This window comes from Suricata suricatta, chromosome 10 (genome assembly GCF_006229205.1).
Source record: "Suricata suricatta isolate VVHF042 chromosome 10, meerkat_22Aug2017_6uvM2_HiC, whole genome shotgun sequence".
In the NCBI taxonomy this organism is placed as follows: domain Eukaryota; kingdom Metazoa; phylum Chordata; class Mammalia; order Carnivora; family Herpestidae; genus Suricata; species Suricata suricatta.
Window position 1 is genome coordinate 10559169 of NC_043709.1, and position 15661 is coordinate 10574829.

Consider the following 15661-nt stretch of genomic DNA (forward strand, 5'->3'; position numbering starts at 1 on the left):
CCTCTACCCAGAGGTCCCGAGGGCTCTTTCCAAAATGGATCAGACCATATTGCAGGCTTAAATCTGCTTAAAACTCCTGTCACTGCCCCATCTGCACAACAGAGGCCTGAAAGGAAGTACAGCTTTCCTGGCCCACAGCGGCCAGCGCCCCCTCCACCCACCCCCTCTCTGCCTTCTACCCCCGGCCCCCCTCACTCTCAACCAAGGTGTTCCCTCAGCCTCCACCATTCTGCCCTCCCCACCACTTCCCCTGCCTCAGTCCTGTTCCTTCTTAGGACACCCCTGAGCCAGGGTCAGAGCCTCTGAACTTCCCCCACAGGTAAGCACTCATCACGGGGGAAATGGGGGGAAAGGTGTGACAACCTAATTCATGCCCATGTCTCCTGGAGATCATAAAATTCCCAAAGTCATGTCTGTGGGGTCCCCTGCTGCACCCCAGGGCCCGGCGCACAAAAAGTTGCCATGATGCAGATGCGGCCAGAGAGGCCGGACATGGCCCATGACTGGCGCAAGGCCACAAGTGAAGAGCAGAAGGGGACCTGACCCCAGTCTCCTGCCTTCCCAGCCGCCACGGTGCCTCCCCCTCGGACACAGGGGAAGTCCTCTGAGCCCCGCGCATGCGCCAGACTCCAGAGTCACTCCAGCACCTTGGCACCACCCTCTTCATTTGCTTATCAGCTGAGCGTAACTGCAGCTTCCTTGTTAGGCTGACTCCTCACCCCCATCTCCCTTCTGTCCAGGAGAGGCTGGGGGCCAGGAGGCGGGGAGCTCAGGCCTGCGGGGGGAGCGTGAGTGGGCTGTGTCCTCAGGCTGAAGAACTCTCTCTTACTTGGGGAGGTCTGCCTTTTCACTCCATTCAGGTCTTCAACTGATTTGATGAGGCTCACGCATATTAGGGGAGGCAATCTGTTTTACCCAGTCGACTGATTTAAATGTTCTCTCATCCAGGGCTGTCTGGGTGGCTCAGTCGGTTGAATATCCAACTCTTGATTTTGGCTCAGGTCATGATCCCAGGGTTGTGGGATTAAGCCCTGCATTGGGTTCTAAGCTGAGTGTGGAGCCTGCTTAAGATCCTCTCTCTCTCTCTCTCTCTCTCTCTCTCTCTGAAATTAAAATACTCTCAACCAAAAACATCCTCATGGAAACACTCAGAATAATAGTTGACCAAATATCTGGGCACCCCTGTGGACCAGTCAAGTTGACACATAAAATTAACCATCAAAAACCCCAGTTTTAAAAACAAATGACTTGAGGGGCGCCTGGGTGGCTCAGTCGGTTAAGGCTCCGACTTTGGCTCAGGTCAGATCTCATGTTCGTGGGTTCGAGCCCCGCGTTAGGCTCTGTGCTAACAGCTAGCTCAGAGCCTGGAGCCTGCTTCCGGTTCTGTGTCTCCTTCTCTCTCTGCCCCTCCCCCTCTCATGTTCTGTCTCTCTCTGTATCAAAAATAAAACATTAAAAAAAATAAATAAATAAAAATAAAAACAAATGACTTGAAAGACATTTCTCCAAAAAATATATACAAATAGCCAACAAGCACAGGAAAGACGCTCAACGTCATTGGTCACTAAGGAGATGAAAATATAATCACAAAGCGATGCCACTTCACACCCATTAGATGGCTTTAATCACAAAAATGAAAATAATATCACTCGCAGGGATGTGGAAAAATTAATTATCTCATCTATTAATGGTGAGAACATAAAACAGTGCAGTCAGACTATGGGAAACAGTTTGGCGCTTCCTCAAATAGTTCAACGTAGACTTTCCAAATGCCCCAGAAACCCACTGCGAGGTATAGATCCAAGAGAAATGAAAACATACGCCCACATAGAAACTAGTACACACATCTTTATAGCAGCATTATTCATAATAGCCAAAAGGTGAGAGCGACTAAAATGTTCATCCGTGACTGAGCAGATAACCAAAATGCAGTGTCCCCACACGATGGCATAGGACTCAGCCGTAAAAAAGAACACAACATGACACAGCCACGACATGGATGAACCAGTGCTCAGGGACAGAAGCCAGACACAGAATGTCCTGGAATCTGAAAGATCCGGAATAGGTAAATCCATATCGAAAGCAGACTAGAGGCTGCCCGGGGGGTGGATGGAAAAGGAGAAGGGATGTGGGGGGTTCTTCGGAGCGATGGGAAAGTTTGGGGACTGGAGAGCCACTGAACGGTTCCCTTGGAAATGGTTCCTTGTACATTATGTGAATTTCTCCTCATCATGGGTTGCGAGGTCTCCTGAGAGCTGAGGCCTCATGTACCTCACCCACCACCGTCACCGTGCTACCCGACAGTCCCTGGCACAAAGGAGGGGCTTAATATATCTTTGTGGGGTAAACAAACACAGAAATCCACATTCACGAGGGAGCACCAACACACGAGGAGGCCACGCCTTTCTGGAGTTGAAGCCAGGAATGCAGCCTGGACCGGAACTGGGTTTATGTTGTGTGATTCCGCAGGCAAAAATCGGGACCAGGCGGATTCATGAAACAACAGCTCTTGCCTGAACTTAACGAAGCATATCTACTCTCTGAGCTCCTGGGCCCCACACAGGCTGTCCTGCGAGGCAGTGAGCATCCTGTCATGAGAGGCATGCAAATGGGGACAAGGGAACTTGTTGAAAGAACTCCTGGACAGGCAGTTCCCTCCGACTCTGAGAGGCGTGAGCTGAACCAACTCACAAGCCGTTACAAATGCATTCAACCTGCTGCTGGCTGCTTGCTGCCTCACCGAGTCACCCACTCACCCGATCTCCGCGGAGCACAGAGGTCACCCAAAGATGGACCCGAAGGGGGTGAGAGGTCCTAAAAAGACAGAGAAGTTTCCGGCTCATTCTTTTTATTTTCTCCCTCCTGACCCGACCCAGTGTTCAGAACGCCGCCTTGGGGACCAATGTGCTGGTGTCACCACGTTCAGAGATTGGTTTGCACTTAAGGTCCCTCCTGCGATTTCTGCTGTCCCTAATGGGTGCCAGCCACCTCCTGGTCCCCTCGCTGACCCCTTCCAGCGGCATCACCATCAGCTGCTGTTCCTGCTGTGCCTTATGCGGCTCTCCTCCCCTGGGATCAGCTAACCCCTCACACCCTGGCCCCGCTCTCCTCCCCTGGGCTCAGCTGACCCCCCACACCCTGGCCCCGCTCTCCTCCCCTGGGCTCAGCTGACCCCCCACACCCTGGCCCCGCTCTCCTCCCCTGGGCTCAGCTAACCCCCCACACCCTGGCCCCGTTCTCCCTCTGCACCAGGCATTGGGTCCAGAAAGGGTGCTCCTGTCCACTGTGAGGGATGAGGCTGAGAAAAGCGTGGGCACCCACCACTGAACTAGTTTCTTTATTTAAGCAAACATGTGGATATTCTAGAATAACGTGGGGAAGATCTGTGATGTGAATTTTGTTTATAGGTGACACATTTATACTATAATATTAATTATATTACATTACATTATATATTACATTAATTTATATTCTAGCAAACTATACTATATTTTAATTTGTCTATTTATTCCTAATTCACCTCATTCTTTCCACCACAATCCCATTTGGGGACGGGAAAGCCATGTGCCCTAAGATGCCTGACTGGGAATACGTTCTTGGTCTCTGGGATGTAAACATATATCCCTGAGTGGGGCTCGCACGGAAGCTTCTGGAGAAGCAGACCCCTTAGCCTTTGGCTTTCACCTTCCTCCTTCACCCTGTCCAGGAGCTCGCCCCGGTGCCCAAAGACGGAGATGCCTTCTTAGGGCAGTAGGGATGAAGGTTGGGTCTGGTGACGGAACACTCGGGAGTCCCCCCGGGCTCCTGGGCGCTGCCAAATCTGAGAGGCTCTGACAGCAGTGCCCCAAGTCCCTGTGTGGTCAAGTTGCTATACTAAGTACATAAAACAAACGTAATTCTAACCCATCAGCAGGAATTAGAGAAAACTTAGAAAACGTAGTGTAGTGGGTTGGCCAGGCACGTCCAATCGGAACCTGAGATTGTGGCCTGATTTGGACTGAAGGTCTTTGCAGATGTAATTAGGATGAAGATCTCAAGGTGAGACCATCCTGGATTGGCGTGGGCCCCAAATCCAGTGACAGGTGTCATCGGAAGGACAGAAAAGGTCATGTGAAGAAGGAGAGGGAGGTTGGAGCGACCCAGCCACAAGCCAGAGAGCACAGGAGACACGGGGGGGCTGCAAGAGGCAGGAAAGTTCTTCCCCAGAGCCTACAGAAAGAGCATGGCCCCGATTTCAGACTCTGGCTTCCACAACCGTGAGACAATAAATTCCTATCATTTTAAGTCACCAGACGTGTGGTCACTTGTTGTGGTAGCCCCAGGACACTAACATATGCAGAAGAGCAGATGTGACATCTAAGCCAGGAATCTGAAGAGTAAATAAGAATTCTTTGGTTAAGGGGAGAAGGATCTTCCAGAAACATAAATAGCAAACTATAATAATAACAACACTTGTTGGGCGTGTCTTCTGCCTTGTGCTTTAATTTTTTTTAATGTTGGGGCGCCTGGGTGGCTCAGTCGGTTAAGCCTCAGACTTTGGCTCAGGTCAGATCTCACGTTCGTAGGTTCGAGCCCCGTGTCGGGCTCTGTGCTGACAGCTAGCTCAGAGCCTGGAGCCTGCTTCCAGTTCTGTGTCTCCTTCTGTCTCTGACCCTCCCCCTCTCATGCTCTGTCTCTCTATGTATCAAAAATAAATAAAACATTTAAAAAATAAATAAATAATTCTTTTAAATGTTTACTTACTTGAGAGAGAGAGAGAGAGAGAGAGAGAGAGAGAGAGAGAGAGAGAGAGAGAGAATCTGAAGCAGGCTCCAGGCTCTGAGCTGTCGCACTGAGCCCGACCCAGGGCTCGAACCCATGAACCATGAGATCATGACCCGAGCCACTCGGGCGCCCCTGCCTTGTGCTTTATATCCCCTCTCCCCTAATCCTCATGCCAAGCCCCAGTAATGGGATCGCTGTCCCTTTTTCATAGCCCAGGAGACTGAGGCACAGAGAGGTTATGTGTGCTGGGGGGGGGGGGTCATAGCAGTCGCTGCAGCGACCCCAGACCTCACTCTGAAGACCCAAGACTCACCATCCAAGGGGTGTCTGTTCCCAGCTGTGGGTATCCAGCCCCTGCCCAGGGTAAGGCGATGTGCCCAGCGTTCGAGCTGCACAGCTCTCCGTGCCGGACGGGTAATTGGATGAGAACTCACCAGCTCCCTCGGCCCTGGGCTGGGGTGACTCTGGGCGTGCTCCACACAGTCTCCCCGAGTCCCCAGCAGGGCTGAGCTGCCCAGAGCAGGAGTTGGCTTAGTGGTACACCGCCCCCCCACACTTTCCCCTGCCTGCCTCACATCCCCACACCCCAAGGGATGCTTCTGGAACCAGCTCACAGCAAACCGCTGCACTCAAGTCCTTGCTTGAGGTGTGCTTCTGGGAGAACCCCAAACCAAAACAGTGTTGGAGTCCGGGCCGTCTCTGGTGTATCTGACCGCAGAGCCCGAGCTCAGGCCCACTAAACGGCTCTGCTCTGTGGAGTCAGCTGCATTAACAGCCCCAGGTGCATCCACTCTTAGGGACCCAGGTAACAAGTGGCCAGCCATCTGCAGCCCAGCGCCAGATGCGGCTCTCGAGCGTCGTGCTGCGAAAACAGAACGTTCTACCGTTTTCTGTGCTCACCACAGTGCCTGCGGCGCCCACCAGCACGTGCTCGGCAAGATGCCGGCCCCCCTTCACCGTTCCAGCTTCTTCAGGTCCGGGGCCACTCGTCACCCGGGGCTCACATCTGTTCACTGTCGAGAAGCCAGCGGAGGGCCACCAGGTCAGCAGACAGACAGCTGTGGGGCGGCTGTGAAACCTGTCGGGCGAGCCAGTGCCAGATGAGGAATTGCTATGCCCCAGCAGTTTTGCAAAATGCAAAGCTTTCTGCTGGAGCAGCGGGTCAGATGTTGGAAGGTTTCTTGTATAATCACCACAAAACGCCCCCTTGTCAGCATTGCCAGAAGGTCGGGTCCCGGATGGGTGGTCGGGTCCCACCCCTTTCTCTGCTTCAGGAGGGAGCATCCAGATCCTGAATAGCACAGAGGAGGCGGGGGCCAATCCTGCCCCAATAAACGGCTCCAATGGGCACTTTTATTTCCGTCTGAAGGAAATTGCCTTCATTTCTTGGGTTTCTTGCAAGGAAGGCTTTTTTTTTTAAATTTTTAAAATTGTATTTAAATCTGAGTTAGTTAACATATAGCGGACTAATGATTTCAGGAGTAGAATTTAGTGATTCATCATTTATAATAACACCCACAGCTCATCCCAACAGGTGTCCTCCTTAATGCCCCTCCCCAACGAAGCCCACCCCCCCCAACACCCCGCCAACAACCCTCAGCTTGTTCTCTGTATTTAAGAGTCTCTTATGGTTTGCCTCCCTCTCTGTTTTTATGTCATTTTTCCTTCCCTCCCCCTATGTTCATCTGTTCCTATGTCCTTAAATTCCACATATGAGTAAAACCATCTGATATTTATCTTTCCCTGCTGATTTAATTCACTTAGCATCATACACTCTAGTTCCATCCATGTTGTCACAGATGGCAAGATTTCATTCTTTTTGATTGCCGAGTACTATTCCATTGTCATCAGTCGGGGGACATTTTGGTTCTTTCCATAGCCACTAACATCGGGGTGCCCCTTTGAATCAGCATTTTTGTATCCTTTGCATAAATCCCTAGCAGTGCAGTTGCTAGGTCGTAGGTCGCTCTAGTTTCCGTGTTTTGAGGACGCTCCACACTGTTTTCCAGAGCGGCTGCGCCACCATCAGTGCAAGAGGACTCCTCTTCCGCTGCATCCTCGCCAGCGTCTGTGCAAGGAAGGCTGTCTCCCCCTCCCCCCCAGAGGGTAGGGGCAAACTCAAGTCATTCATTCACTCATTCATTCCATAACAGCATGCTCTAAAGTAGCAACGGGTGACAACGTGCGCCGAGAGCCCGCTCTGTGGAGGGATCAGGGGTTTTACATGCATCATCTCACTCGATCCCCACAGCTGCCTGAGGCGGGTCATTTGTCCCATTTTACAAATAGGGAAACAAAGGCTCGGCCAAGCTCATGAAGCCAGCTGGACAGCAAGCTGGAGAAAACAGAAGTGAATTCTAATCCCAGTCTCCTCGCCTACTACCCATGTTGTACCAGACATGACATCTAACTCAGTTAACGGAGCCTCGGTTTCCTCATCTGGAAAATGGATGTGCCAACTGCAGTAGTTTTCAGTTTGCATATCCCCAAACTGGTTTGCTTCCCCCCCAACACATTAAATTTGTGAGATTTTAAGAATCTTTCCCAGCAAGCAGGATGTCTAGCTCTCTCTCAGGATACCGAGGGTCCTGTCATTGGACCAGAGACATCCTTTTATTCAGAGTTAGACTGTGAATCCAGATCTGCTCACTTAAAAATCTGTCCTCCTGTCCCTCTAGCGCCTGTGAGAGCTGGGTGCTCACGCCCTTGGGCACACGGCCCGTGGGGGTGATAAGTCAAGTCTGAGTCCAGCAGTGTCAGCGGCCCTGGCGGGGGGGGGGGGGCAGGGAGCCCCAGGGGCCCAGGTGCAGGAGCAGGGAGCAGAGGACTGGATGAAATGGGCTGGAGAAAGACCACTCATGGGGGAGGAGGGGCCAGAGAAGAAGCAGGAGAAAGGGCATCACCGAGCAAGGCAGAGAGAAGAGGCTGGCCATGCCAACTTGGCAGAGAGGTCCCCTCGGAGACAGTGCAGCCGAATGACCACAACTGTGGCCCGAGGGACCGTCCTGCCCAGGTTTGAATCCTGCCCCCTGCTTCAAGCATATGATCCTCTGCATGTTGCTAAAACTTCTCTGGGTCTCCGTTCGCTCATCTTCGGAGGAGATTCACAATAGTCCCCGCTTGACCAGGCTGCCATGAGACCTGATGCTCACCGAGGGCCCGGCGCACAGGAAGTGCATGGTCCCACGTTCCTGCAGCCTCGCACTGGTCCGTGAGTGACTCCCGACACGGGATGGTGGGGGGGAAGACGGCTGGTACCAGACTGTGGAGTAGGTGGGAGATGAGGGAATGAAAGCCGGATGGGAAGCTTCGCGGGGAGGTCTGGGGAGGCGTGGAATGATCCGAGGGACGGTCCCCTTTGGAGAGCTAGAAGGACTCATTTTTCGGCAGGCAAAAGCAGGTAGATGGGAAGAACTAACGAGCAGGGTCCGGAGGGGATAGCAGGGGACCCAGGAGAAGGGCTTGGCTACCTCCCCGCTCTCAGGGCCCAGGGGCAGATCAGGACATGAGTGGGTGTTTGCGTTGGGTCTCCAAACCGGTGCGGAACTGAGGCAGGTGGAGAGGGATGGGCAGGGCACCCCTGGGCACAGTCCACCGGCAACCACACAGACCCCCAGCTTGCATTTAAGACCACGTGTTTCAAAGGTCTGTTGTTTCTCAGAAGGCTTCCTGGATTTGAACGCCTGGCCACTGCTCCTGTGTGACCCCTGGCAAGTTGCTTAATGTCTCTGTGCCTCAGTTTCCTCCCCTGGGAAATGGGCATAATGCTGTTACCTACCTGTCAAGATTGGTAAAATACTTTAAGGATGAGCCCGGCACAAGGGCAGGTTATTATTAGCCAGGATCAGAGGCACAGGTAAAAAACCACTGGGTTGCGACAGAGATTCTTCCAGAAGCTCTTTCTAATCTGTAAATGTGCCTGGTAGATTTGGCCCGTATTTATAGAACACCTGCTGTATACCAGGCAGTGGGACACAATGCTGCAGAAACATGGTCTGTGGCCTCAGGGGTTTGCTCCCAGTGGGAGAAAGAGAGGGGCTCCGGTCCCCGCGTCCATGGAGGCTTTCTCGTGCCTTCTCACCCGGTCACTGAATCCTCAACACCAAAGCCTGGGATGAAGGAAACATTATTGCTCCCATTCCGCTTGGCAGACAGGTGCGGCAGGCTGCCCAAGGTCACACGATGACAAAGTGCCCAAGCTGAGCTCTGAACGCCAGGACTCTGGCCTAGAGCCTATGACTTTTTTTTAAATGCTTATTTATTTTTTGAGAGAGAGAACAGGGGAGGAGCAGAGAGAGAGGTGGACAGAGGATCCAAAGCAGGCTTTGTGCTGACAGCAGAGAGCCCAACACGGGGCTCAAACCCATAAGCCAGGAGATCATGACCTCAGCCAAAGTCGGATGCTTAACTGACTGAGCCGCCCAGGCGCCCCTAGAGCCTATGGCTTAATCACTGTGCTACAAACAAGGGTCAACACTTCTATAGAAGGTACAGGACACAGGGAGTAAGTAAATGTTAGCGCTAAGAAAAGCACAGTGGGAGCAAACTAGGTTAGCCGGAACAGCAGGGGCAAAGGCCCTGGGGCAGGAGAGGCAGGTCAAGTTTGAGGATGGATCAAGCCAGGCTGCCCTAGACACAAAAAAGGAGCTAGGCGGGCAAAGGCCTGCTCACCAGGCTTGACAGCCATTTGGGAGAAGCAGTAGGAAGCCTTTAAAGGAGGTTGCATTGGAAATACGACAGGATTCAGAAAGACCCCTCTCTGCAAGCGAACAGGACACAAGCATTAAAAAAAAGAATGAGGGGCACTTTGAGTGTTGACATGGAACCTCTCCAAAGTGCATATCAGACGGAAAAGTCAAAATGCAGAAGAGTGTGTGCCAGCTTCTCTCCACAGGGGAAAGGAGAGAAAGAATGTTCCTGTGCTTGCAGCTACGTAAAATATCCGGAAGGTATACACAAGCTGTTAAGAGCGGTAGCCCCGGGGGCAGGATGGGGTGGCGTGAGCAGAGCAAGAGCAACAAGAACCAGCCTAACTTTGCCCAGATCAGAATCTGGCCTGGGTTCAGACTAAGCCATCTGGAAACGGACAGAAACGCTAAATGTAAAATGTTCTAGAAAAGCAGCTCTCGGCTCCCACAGATGCACTATCGCAGGCTGTTACAGGAGGCCGCGCGGGTGGTTCTGAAGGGGATGATTTGCGCAACTTTGAAGGCGCGCAGCGCTAAATTAAATCCAAACAGGAGGCAGCCCTTGGCTTCGCACCCGCAACGGGCATTTTCCCAGCTGCTGCTGCCCCCTGCTGGGGGACTTGGAACATTGCAGCCACCACTGCTCAGGGCTCCGCTTTGCGTTCCAGGCACCCATAAGGGGTGTCTGTCACACTTCCTCTGCCCTTTAGGGAGATGCACTGCTTCAGTGGAGGCATAGACACCAGGTCCACGTGAACAGCTTAGAAACAAACAGCAAAGGTCATTACTACGACCAGGCCGCGCACCAGAAGGCAGAGGCGACACTGTGCAATGTAGGAGATTCTAGAAGAGATGCCACCACTGCATTAGAGACCCCCCCTAAGGGGATTCATCAGCACCTCAGTGGCTGCTAGGAAGCGCTGGTGTTTACTGAGTCCCACCACTTGTCAGGCACTGCACTGCTCTCGACAGTGTGAACTCAGCTGACCCCTGTGGCGCCCACGGGGACAGGGATAATGACACAGAACTGCAGAAGCAAAGCAGGATTCAAACCCAGTCGAGTCTGAGCCCCGGCCCTTGCAAATTTCAATTTAAAATTCAATATTCCCTGCTCATTGCATTCACACATCAGCGGTCCTCATCCCCGGATGATTTTGGCCACCAAGGGACATTTGGCAACACCTGGGGGCATTTTGGGTTGTCACAGCGAGGGAGAGGATTCTGGCACCTGGCGGGGAGAGGACAGAGGTGCTGCCACACGTCCTCTAATGCCCAGCATGGACCCCTGCAACAGATCCAAAATGTCCAAGTGCCAAAGGGGACAAGCCCTGATCGAAATACACAAAGTTCCCACAAATCTATGAGCCCTCTCTCTTGCATTGCCCCCAGCACACATGAGGGCATCGGAGCAAATCTGCTTTATCATTAAGAGAGGTATTCTTCTTGAAGATTCGTGCTGAATAATTCTCGAGAGGCTTTTCCCACTGATTTCTCCTGAAGTCTCTTAGTTACCCAAAGGGATTGTTTTTGCGATCAACAATCCTGCTAATGATACACTCTACAAGGAATGGGGCTCTCAGAAGCAGCCCTAGCAAAGGAGAACCCCCTGAGGCAACGGCAGAGGGGCCCGGGCCACGCTGTGGGTGTGATCGGCTGGGCACGGGTGTGGAACGCTGTGGCTGCCCCTGGCACGGAGCTGCAGCTCGGGCGCACCGTTTGTCAGGGCTGTCGGGAAGCATCCAACCCCAGAATGACGCCAACTGTCCCTGGGAACAACTTGTCAGCAGCCGCCTCACCCAAAGCCCTCACTTCCAAATCAGCCCAAACAGCCGGTCCCTGGCTTTGGGGAGCAGTGCTATTAAGCCCTCCACCTCCACAAAGCCTGTGGGCCTATAAGCTCTGGGAGGTTCTACGATGGGGTGGGAGGTGGCAAAGGACCCGGGCTGCCCCCACATGAATGGCCATGACCCCTTCCAGCAATAAGCTATTGCCAGCGCAGGAACTGGTGTTCAAGAATCAGTGCTTGTAGAATGAAGGAATGAATGACCAGAAGGGTAAACTCGACACGATTCAGTCCTCCAGTTGACACTATTTACCAGGCATCTGACCATGCTGGGCACTGCCCCAGATCTTGGGAGGACAAAAGAGACCAAGTCTCCGTTCCCAGGAAGCTTACCTTCTAGGGGAGGGGGGCAGACACGACCCAAATAAATATGGGCTATAATGTCAGGCAGTGGGGAGTGCCCTGCAGAAAGGAAAGGCAAAGAGAGTGAGACGGACAGATTGGGGGTGATTCTTTAAACGGGGTGCGTGGGCGGGCCTCTCCGAGGACATGACGTTTGAACACAGATCTGAAAGTTGCGAGGGAAAGAGTCACGCAGCCATGTTGAGAACAGTAAGTGAAAAGGCCCTGAGGTAGGAAGGGTTTCAGGGAGTTTGAGACAAACAGTAAAACAGAGAAAATGGATAAAGGAGGGTCCTTGCATGACCTGAGAGCAGCGGTTCTCGGACAACAGCCTGCATCAGAATCACCAAGAAGGCTTCCAGAAACAGATGGTGCTTCCTGCCCGCAGTGCCCGGTTGGCCTGGGGTGGGGCCTAGGAATGAGCATTTCCCACAAGTCATCGTGTGGTGCTGAGGTTGCTGGTCCAGGGACCATAGCAAGGAGTATTTTTTCTTTTCTTCTTCTTCTTTTTTAATGTTTACTTATTTGTTTTGAAAGAGAGAGAGAGAGAGAGAGAGAGAGAGAGAGAGAGTGTGTGTGTGTGTGTGTGTGTGAGCAGGGGGGAGGGGAAGAGAGAGGGAAAGAATCTTTTTTAAGTTTATTGATTCATCTTGAGAGAGAGAGAACACAAGTGGAGGGGGGGAAGGAAGGGAGAGGGGGGGAGAGAGAGAGAATTCCAAGCAGGCTCTGAGCTGTCAGCTCAGAGCCCGATGTGGGGCTCGAACCCACAAACTGCAAGATCATGACCTGAGCCGAAGCCGGACACTTAACCGACTGAGCCACCCAGGTGCCCCGAGAATCTTAAGCAGGCTCTGTGCTTAGCGGGGAGCCCGATGTGGGGCTCAATACCATGCGCTGTGACATGCTGACTGAAGCCGAAATCAAGAGTCAGATGCTTAACCGACTGAGCCACCCAGGCGCCCCTCAAAGAGTATTTTTTCCTCAATGCAACAAGTCCTTTCCTACGCAACACTGACCCACACGCAGTCCCTGGTCATCGCTGCGTGGTCACCTCCCTCCACGTTGGGCAGGGGTTTCCACAGAGGCTGTAGTGGGTTTTGCTTATTTGTTTGTTTTTAATGTTTTACTTATTTTTGAGACAGAGCATGAGCGGGGAAGGGCAGAGAGAGAGGGAGACACAGAATGGGAAGCAGGCTCCAGGCTCTAAGCTGTCAGCCCAGAGCCTGATGCAGGGCTCGCACCTATGAATGTGAGATCATGACCTGAGCCGAAGTCAGAGGCTTAACCAACTGAGCCCCCCAGGCGCCCCTGCAGTGCTTTATGTTTAAGCACACTGCCAAAATTTGAGAGTCACGGGGATTCCACACAAACCTCCTCCAGAAAACAGGCTCGCAGCACTTGCCAGCACTCCCACGGGGTCACAATGGGAGAGCGGCCTGGGCCTCTGTCACCGCCACAGCGCCTGGCCTCGGGCAGGCACGCAAGGAAAGCCTATTCATGAAGCCGGTAAGACCGCACCCAGGAAATGGAAGAAGACGTCGGTTTCAAGAGCAGGAGACCAGAGCTTGGTTCGGACTCCAGCTGACCTGTTGGATGACCCTGGGCTGCCCGAGGACCTCAGTGTCTTGCCTCTTAAACTGAAACAGTGATAGGTCCCGCCTCCCAGAGTCATTGCCCGGAACAAGCTGTGAAGTGTTTGTTTAGCACACGCCTGGCGCATGATGTTCTACTATCACTTGGAGCAACTCAACAAATATCTACTCTCAGGATGGGAAGGAGTGTGAGAGGTCTTGGAGGCTGGACAGGTTCCTGTTGGGGCCAAAGGGGTGTAGAGCCTACTTGCATTCAGCCCCCAGTTCCACCATTCACTAGCTTTGTGGCTCTGGGCATTAAGCTTTCATCTCCTTGGGGCCTCAGTTTCCCCATCTATCAAACAGGGATGATAGACGCCTCCCAAGGGTTACCGGGCATATCAAATATGAACATGAATATTCAATTAATCCTTTAAAGTGCTTAAAATAAGGCCAGCCTTCGGTACATGTGCAACACATGCAACAGTACTCGCTGTCACAGCAGCTCAGGGAGGGGTGAGTCTAGAATTTCTCAAGGGCCCTCATGGCACCATGAGGCTCTGACCTCTTTAAACCCAGTAACAGGGGCGCCTGGGTGGCTCAGTCGGTTAAGCTTCCGACTTCGGCTCAGGTCATGGGTTTGAGCCCCGCATTGGGCTCTGTGCTGACAGCTCAGAGCCTGGAGCCTGTCTTTGGATTCCGTGTCTCCATCTCTCTCTGACCCTCCCCTGCTCATGCTTTCTCTCTCTCGCTCTCAAAAATAAAAATGTTTAAATAAAACATTTAAAACTTTTTAAATAAAATAAAAATAAACCCAGTGACAGGCAGCTGTCATTAGTCATCAAGAACATAAAAAAGGCCCTTGGTATTGTGGGGGCTATATGCGGTGTAGCCCCTCACTGGAAAAATCCAAAATGCCCTTCCAATGGTGCTGACCAAAACCACAGAGTAGCAACCACGAGAGGAAGAGTGGACTTGGTGCAGAGGACAACCGCCTACGAGGGAGGTGCCACTACCCCCTTGCAGATGAGGAAACTGAGGCTCCAGAGGGCTACCCCCCCGCCCCCCGCCGATGTGTCTCCATGTCTCCACTCCACGCAGCCGCCGCAGGAGGGTAACTCAGTCAAGGGGTCCTGTGAGCGCTGAACGGGGTCATGATGAACAGCACAGCCTGGAGCGGAAGCAGGAGGACCAGGCAGAGGCATTCAGACTCACCGAGGCCTGAGTCTGTTGTGCATGTCGTCTTCAAAGAAGAAAAGCAGGTCAAAAGAATGAAGGACAGACACTTCTTTACCATACCAGGAACGAGTCCTAGGGAAAGAAAATTCCAGATGACTTGCACTGTTTTCCTCCAGATTCCAGGCTGAAACCTTCATAGCAATTGGGTGAGTGTGTGTTCAGGACCCTGCATGCGGTTGACCGCTACACAGAGCTGCAGGGCAGCAGAGAGAAGTTCCTGGTAACTGAACTGTAACTGATGGGAATCCTGGGGGCAGGCATATTCACCCAGGGGCTGCTCTTCCCTCAAAGCCAGCTAGCCAGCCTGGAAAGGGTGCAGGGGGTGGGCAGCAGGAATGACAGTGGGGGTGCATCTGGCCATGATGTCTTCACCATGTTGGTGATAAGCCAAATCTGCCCTGGTAAGTTTCTTCTCATCCATTCAACACTCACTGTTAAGCGCCTAGCACTTCCTTCACTGGTTTAGTCCTCAGGACAACCCCAGGGGCGGGTTCTGGGAACCCATCTTTAAAGATGAACCAAGAGGCCGGGAAGACGGCCGTGAATTCAGCCTGACAGCAGAGCAAGAGGAGCCTCCCGGGAAAGTCAGCAGAGATGGGTGCAGCCTCCCTGTGTGACGGCAACGTCCTGGAGGCCGGCTTTCATTCATTATGGGCAAGGTCAGACGTTCTCCACTTTACAAGCGAGAAAATGGGCTCGGCCGAAAGTAGGACTTCGAAGTCCCGAGTCCAACCCCTCCCCCTGGTCAAGGTTTACTTTTTCTCCCCTTCTTTTGCACAGACATCTCTAGAAATACTTTTACATTGTAGATTTGGCAGCGCATAATGTCGTTGGGCTTTAAAAATAAGGGGGAGGGGGAAGGGAGGTGGTGGTGATGGAGGAGGGCACTTGGGAAGAGCACTGGGTGTTATATGGAAACCAATTTGACAAGAAACTATTTTAAAAAATAAAAATAAAATAAAATAAATAAGACTTCCCTGCGGGATGTGGGGCAAGAATCGGATTTCTTGATGCACGACAGAGTCTTGCTCCCAGGAGCCTGCGAACTGGAATCACAAGAACCCCGACAAAACTAAACCCGCTCACAGATACGCTCGGGCAGCGGCGGCCTCGCTACTGCGCAAGCGCCGCTGCAAACTCCCGCGCGCCAGACGCGCCTCCTGGGCGAACTCACTTCCGAAGGGCAGGGGGAGAGACGAATCCCCCCTTCCTCC

At 52.6% G+C, this 15661-nt stretch overlaps 1 long non-coding RNA gene across 2 annotated transcripts in view; it reads right to left on the minus strand.

Moving 5' to 3' along the window:
- The window catches only part of LOC115305535, a 21700-nt gene extending 6904 nt beyond the window's left edge, over window positions 1–14796 (minus strand). The window contains exon 1 of one of the 2 annotated variants that reach the window (XR_003914832.1): window positions 14424–14796. This is a non-coding gene — a long non-coding RNA (uncharacterized LOC115305535). Of the gene's footprint in view, window positions 1–2756; window positions 2816–14423 lie in introns of those variants that run through there. The other variant, XR_003914831.1, reaches the window with a different exon arrangement.
- Window positions 14797–15661: the final 865 nt, after the last annotated feature.